The sequence below is a fragment of the Myotis davidii genome, unplaced genomic scaffold (assembly GCF_000327345.1).
Source record: "Myotis davidii unplaced genomic scaffold, ASM32734v1 scaffold149, whole genome shotgun sequence".
In the NCBI taxonomy this organism is placed as follows: Eukaryota; Metazoa; Chordata; class Mammalia; order Chiroptera; family Vespertilionidae; genus Myotis; species Myotis davidii.
In genome coordinates, this window is record NW_006352194.1 from 5,594,131 (window position 1) to 5,601,181 (window position 7,051).

At 38.0% G+C, this 7,051-nt stretch overlaps 1 protein-coding gene across 22 annotated transcripts in view; it reads left to right on the forward strand.

Annotated features, from left to right (window-relative positions):
* The window catches only part of EIF4G3 (eukaryotic translation initiation factor 4 gamma 3), a 272,633-nt gene that overhangs the window by 57,798 nt on the left and 207,784 nt on the right, over positions 1 to 7,051 (forward strand). For 2 of the 22 annotated variants that reach the window (XM_015557227.1, XM_015557228.1), the window contains exon 1: positions 2,388 to 2,461. The exons of 19 other annotated variants lie outside the window; for them this stretch is intronic. The gene's annotated coding sequence lies outside the window, so the exon portion shown is untranslated. Of the gene's footprint in view, positions 1 to 2,385; positions 2,462 to 7,051 lie in introns of those variants that run through there. One more of the 22 variants, XM_015557208.1, reaches the window with a different exon arrangement.

Sequence of the window (7,051 nt, forward strand, 5' to 3'; positions counted from 1 at the left end):
TAAAGATGAAAACTGCTCTGTAAAGTAAGCTTCTTTGTTTTGTTTGCATTACCTTCCCCATCTGTAATAGTGAGTAGTCATTTGCCATTATGAAGATGATTCAACTTGGGCCAAGTTGAATTTCAGTTTTAGACACTCCATTGACTCTTTTATGAGATGAAATACTAATTTAGTTTTGTCCTATAGATGAGGGCAACCATATTTTGATCAGGTTTTTGTTTTTTTTACATATAGTATTTCGGCCCTTGTACCCACTGATGTAATAGAAGAGCACGGTCTTTAGAATGCAGGGAGACCTGGCCTGGTACTTAACCTTGTTAAGTTGGGTAACTTACTTTATCTTACTGAACCGCATTTTACCAGAGTACTACAACATGTTCAGTAAAGATAACCTGGTTGGTTATGTTGTAGTACGCTTTACATTCACATCTTCTGACTTCTGTTTTTAGTTTTCTTTTTATAGGACTGTGTTTTTGTTTTAAAATAATTATTTTTATCCAAATGTTCTTTCAAGAAACAGTTCATTTATCAGTCCCACACAATATTCTGTTGGTCGTTTTCAGAGAGTGAAGCAAATGAAATCAGTGTTCTTTATCTGTTGCCAAGGAAAAAGAATGTTTGTTAACTGGACTGTTGGCGAAATACATGACTGCCTCTTTAGAAATCTTACAATTAAATATTGTTTGCCAATAAAGTAACTAATAGTAATCTGAAGCCCTAATCTTCTCTTAAGTGGTGTGGTTCACCTTTTGGGCCATAGTACTAATAACTCATTTGTGAGAGAGCTTTAGCTAGAAAAAGCAATAGCAGTTGGCTTTCCAGAAGAAAGAATGGCCTCATATTTTTCGTTATTCATGTGACCACCATGAAGAACTATAATTCAAAGGAAGTTTTGTTTCAGCCAAGGGTAATCTTATTTTTGAAATAATTGACAAGTACTTGTATCCTGAAACTTGTTAGGCTTATGTTTCTACATTGCAAACATATATATAGTTTGGATGAAGCAGTTTATTAATGACCTGCTTTAGCTTTGTTATTTCTCATTGTGGATTTAAATCACTTCTTCATGCATGGAGGATGGTGGCAGTGCATTGAACTGTTGTCTGAGGTGGCTAGTTTAAAGAACTGTCAAGAGACTGTTATAGGGTTATTAATTTTGAATGACGAAAACATAGGATTTCATATTTTTTGTTTTTTCTCTCATCTCAGTAAACTGTTGCTATTTAGATATAAAGAATTTCACTTTTAATGATTCTTTCAGACTTCTGTAACTTGTGATCATTCATATAAAATTATCTGCAGCTGTCACTGTCTTTCAAACTTTTTTAATTGAATTAGAAAGGAACATAGTATGAGAAGTATTAATTAGTTACAATGAAGGAAGGATTCTCTCATTTTGGGTTTACTACATTTACATAGTCGTTCATTTAAAAATGCATTGAATTTAGTATGTAAATAATTTATTATTTATTTTTTTTGTTAAAATATACTTTATTGATTTTTTACAGAAAAAGGAAGGGAGAGGGGTAGTTAGAAACATCCATGAGAGAGAAACATCGATCAGCTGCCTCCTGCACACCCCCGCAACCAAGGTACATGCCCTTGACCGGAATCGAACCTGGGACTCTTCAGTACACAGGCCGACGCTCTAGCCACTGAGCCAAACTGGTCAGGGCAATAATTTATATTTATTGTAGAAAAAGCGCATTATACAGTTACGTAATCCTACCATCCAGATATAATTGCTGTTAATCTTTTGGTGCTGGTCTTTTGGTTGTCATTCTTAAAGAGGTAAAAAAATCACCCATTACATTTTTCAAATTTTGGAGCTAAATAAAATGATAGTCTTTTGTCTTTTAACAGAATGTCTTGACAACATGCTGACACATTTTAAACTAAACTATGATGGAGAGCCTCTTTTTAAAAATGGTGGGTGGATATGAGGGAAAATAGCAGCTAAAATAGAAAAACAAGGAAACTGTGGTATTCTCTATTCCTGTGTAGTGGGCGAAAAGACTGGGCCTTTGTCAGCAATTTCCAGGTTGATGAATTAGTCTTATCTTTCTGAATATCCTGCTTATATTTCCTTAGTCTCTTTCTATGGAAAGGAAAGGTGGTAGATTTTCATCATAGGCCTAAAGTTTGGAGGCTTGTTGTTTAATTGTTTTTGTTTTGAGTTTCCATGGAATGTTTTATCAGGGGAATCACTTTTGGAGAGACTGATCTAATTACATTAGGATATTTGAAATACTTTGTTTTCCAGTGTCTGGGGGAATTAAGTATATGACCCCTGGGTGACAAAGCTTGGGCATTTGGTGGTGATAATTTTCTCTTACTTCTAAAGCGTCCACTTTTGAGGTCTCTTACCCTTAACTCGCTCTGTAGAATCCCTAGAGGACCTGGGCAGCAGCCCCTGGAGGACCGGATCTTCGCACCGGCAGTCTCGGCGGTGTACAGCGCGGTGAGTGATTCACAGCTGGTCATATTGTGTATCTGTTTCTCCACGTGAGCCTTTGACACTACAGGCAATGCTTGTTTGATAGACATGTGATAGATTTTTTGGCAAAAGGTTCAATAAAATCCCAAGTAGAATTAGATGTATATAATTTAATGCAGTAAATAGGCCTTTTCCCCATTGTCTTAATTTAAGAGGTGGTGAAACAAAAATGAAAGATAGATTGGCTTGTATATCTGTCTTCTTTGTAAAAAAAAAAATATATATATATATATTTTGATTTCAGAGAGGATGGAAGAGGGAGAGAGACAGACAGAAACATCAATGATGAGAGAGAATCATTGATTAACTGCCTCCTGTACTTCCTCCACTGGGGATCCAGTCAGCATCTCCTGTTAGGGAATCAAGCTGTGACCTCCCAGCTCATAGATCATCTCTCTTCTTTTTTTCTTTCATAAATATTTGCCTTTGGCCTTGTGTTGTGATTTCTTTTAGGACACTGTGAGGTTTAATTTTCTTTTTGGGTATATTTTCTTAAAATTAAAGTTACTTTTTTAACAAAGTTTTTTTATTTTACTTTTTTCCCTCTCTACATGTAAAAATACAGAAAGTTTGGAAAAGAACATTGGGAGGAGATTTAATTTTTTATGTCAAATGATTGGTTCAGATTCATAAATGAAGGGATTTAAAAGTTAGAGGATGAAGTTAATAAAAATTAGAAGCAGATTTCAGCTATCGAACAGTGAGCCTAAGAGAATTTAGAGGAGAATTGGGGAGGTAGACATATCTTTTAAATATTTTAGTTCATTATACTGCTTATTCCTAGGAATATGACAGGGTGCTTTATAGAAACTCATAGTGTAGTGAGGAAGATGAGTAAATAAATAATTATAATCTTAAGGTTATATGATAAAGCAATGATTCTTACCCCTGTGGGTTATGAATTATTTTTAGAATTTGAAAATACTTACAATGCTTTCTTCTCAAAAAAAGAACATGTACCCAGTATTTACAATAAAATTTTAGAATTTCACAGATAACCATCAGGTTAAGAATCTGATTAGATATGTGAATGTGCTATTTATTATATGGTAAAAGAAGAAGTCACTTTGTTTTGGAAGTGACACTAAGCTGGAAGGGATAGAACTCTATGCTTAACTCCTCACCTAAATAATGTTTACATATATTAATTTTTCTCAACAAAATCCCATTCCTCGCCCAGTATTCATTTCTATAAATAGTACCACATTCTCTCTGTTGCTCAATCCAAGGTCCATGACATCACCCTTTGGTCTTCATTCTCTCACAGCCCACACCCAAGATATCATATTCTACTTTCAAAATATAGATCAAATCCATTACTCATCTCTTTTGCTGCTATCACTGTAGAGCAAGCCATTATCTTTTGCCTGTATTATTATAATAATTTCCTTACTGGCCTCCTTGCTTCCACTTTACCAACACAAATACCCACCCTAAACATAGTCTACTCTTTCTATAGTAGCTACTTCCTTTTAAAAGGAAATTCACATCTACTGCTCTTAAGTTTCCAATGGCTTTCTGTCACACCTAGATTAAAATCCAGAATCTTTACCATGGTCTATAACGCTCCGCATACTTCTTGGATTTCTGTCTCTAACCTTTCTGTATTCTAGCCACTCTCACTTCCTTGCAGTTCTCAGACCACATTAACCATGTTGCTATCTCTGGGACTTTGCACTGCTCTTCTTTGTACTGGAAATGCTCTTTCTCTAGAAATCTGCAAGGCTCACTTCCTCACTTTTTAGGTTTCTACTTAAATGCTACTTTTCCAGAGAACCCTAGTTAAAGTAGAATGTCCAGTCATTTTCCACCCCTTTTTTCTGCCTCATTTTCATCAAGGCAGTTATTACTACCCACTAAGATAAAGCCTATATATTTTTTCCTATCATTTCTAGCTCACACAAAGGTAAGCTCTATGAGGACTGAAGGTTTGGATTGCTCACTGTGTTACCAACACCTAGAATAATGCTTGACACACATTAAAAACTTAAGAAATACCTGTCAAATGTTGAATGAATATTAAATTATAATAATAATGTACAACCAATTATTATTTAAGAAATGTTTCAAATAGCATAGATAAAGCTAATATTATAAAGTGAAAAAATTAGAATGTAAAATAGCTTATACAGAACTTAAAACACAGAAAAAAATAACACCGATAAGCCCTGGCAGGGTAGCTCAGTTGTTTAGAGAGTCATCCCAGCATGCCAAGATTTAGGGTTTGGTCCCTGGTCAGGGCAGATACAAGATCAAACAATGAATGTTTGAATGAGTGGAGCATGAATTCTTCTCTCTGTCTCTCGCTCTCTCTCTCTAATTAATAAATACATAAAAATCCTGAAATATGATAGTCTTCATTTTTTGATCAGTTGTTTTCATTTTTAGTGATTTAAGTGTTCTGCTGCACCTTTACAATATTGTATACTTTAACTGAATGTAGGACAGTGGTTGACCAGGTGTTTTGACATTCTTAGTTCTCCTTTTTCTCAGTCCCGAGATTATATATTGACTAGAGGCCCAGTACACGAAATTCCTGCACAGGTGGGGTTCCTAGGTCTCGCTGGGGATGAGGGCCGATAGGGGCTGGGCCAATTTGGGCCTGCCAGCTGAGGGGAAGGACAAGGTGGGAGGGATCCCAGGAGGTTGGCCGCTGGCTCCATTAGGGAACCAGCCTTCGGCCCCCCTGGGAAAGGGGCCTTGTCTGCTACCACCCACCCCTGGTTCCTCATTGCAGTTTGGGGCCTGGGCGATCAGGGCCTGCTGGCCAGGGGAAGGGACCATGGGATGTTGGCTGGCGAGGGGAGGTTGGCTGTGGGAGTGCACTTAACACTCAGGGCAGCTCCTGTGTTGAGCATCTGCCCCCTGGTGGTCAGTGCATGCCATAGCAACCGGTCGTTTGTTTATATTGGTTGCTTAGGCATATATATATATATATCTCATTATTCCTCGAGGTCAGTGGTTCTCAACCTTCCTAATGCTGTGACCCTTTAATACAATTCCTCATGTTGTGGTGACCCCAACCATAAAATTATTTTCATTGCTACTTCATAACTGCAATTTTGCTACTGTTGTGAATCGTAATGTAAATATCTGATATGCAGGATGTATTTTCATTGTTACAAATTGAACATAATTAAAGCATAGTAATTAATCACAAAAACAATACGTAATTATATATGTGTTTTCTGATGCTCTTAGGCGACCCCTGTGAAAGAGGCATTTGACCCCCAAAGGGTTCGCGACCCACAGGTTGAGAACCGCTGCTCTAGGGTCTGGGTCCATTAGTATCACTTCTGTGTCATAAAATAAAGGCTAATGCTCAATTCACCTCCTCCTGCCTTAGCATATGTTGTCCATATGTTACTTTAATTGAATTGGTTAAATTCTTTGAAAGGCAAATACACCTCCTGGCTAGTTGTAAAAAATTATGCAAGTAAGATTTTACTTATGTCTGAATTGTGGCTTTATGCCCTTGTGTTGGCCATTTTAGGTAGGTTCTCTGCTGATACTCGAAGTATCAAAAGTAGGACTCAACTTTTATAAAGCCTTCATGTTACATGTTTTTATTTATTTACTTATTTTAGCCTGGTTTATATAAGTTTCTCCTCGGATCATTTATCAGAGATGAGTAAGATACTTTTGTCATTATCCCTCATCCTATATAATAAAAGGCTAATATGCAAATCGACCAAACCACAGAATGACAGTTGCTATAACGCACACTGACCACCCGGGGGCAAACACTCAACGCAGGAGCTGCCCCCGGGTGGTCAGTGAGCTCCCACAGGGGGAAGGGTACTGCTCAGCCAGAAGCCGGGCTCATGGCTGGCGAGCATAGCAGCAGTGATGGGATCTTCTCCTGCCTCCATTGCTGGGGGGAGGTAAGGAGTGAGGGGTCCCAGACTGAAAGAGCCTGGACTGCGAGAGGGATGTCTGACTGCCAGCTGACCCATGTGGGGTCCCGGACTGCGAGAGGGTGCAGGCTGGGCTGAGGAACTCCCCCCCACCCCCCGCCCAGTCCCCAGTGCATGAATTTCATGCACTGGGCCTCTAGTGTGTGTGAGTGTGTGTGTGTGTGTGTGTGTGTGTGTGTGTATTAAAGATAGATGCAAATGATACTAGCTGCAATTCATAAAGGCAGTTTTTATGATCTAGTCCAGCCGTGGGCAAACTACGGCCCGCGGGCCGGATCCGGCCCATCTGAAATGAATAAAACTATTGGAAAAAAAAGACCGTACCCTTTTATGTAGTGTGCTGGGCCTCTCATTAACCATAATTGTATTAGAGTGATTGATCATATGAACAAAAAATTAATAAAGCCATTATTTTTTTAAACTCTATTAACACATTTCATATCGCTCAGGAGTTTTCTCGTGTTTCGCGCGCCATCTGTTAAGGACCACTCATGAGTGTTCTTGTTTTTCACGCCTATGGAAAAAGGAGCGAATCTAGATACTTAGGTAAATTTTGTTTGGTCCCTCTTCATAGAGGAAAATTTTTTACACAGTACCATACGTTAAAAAAGTACTAGGAACTTTAATTGTTCTTGTA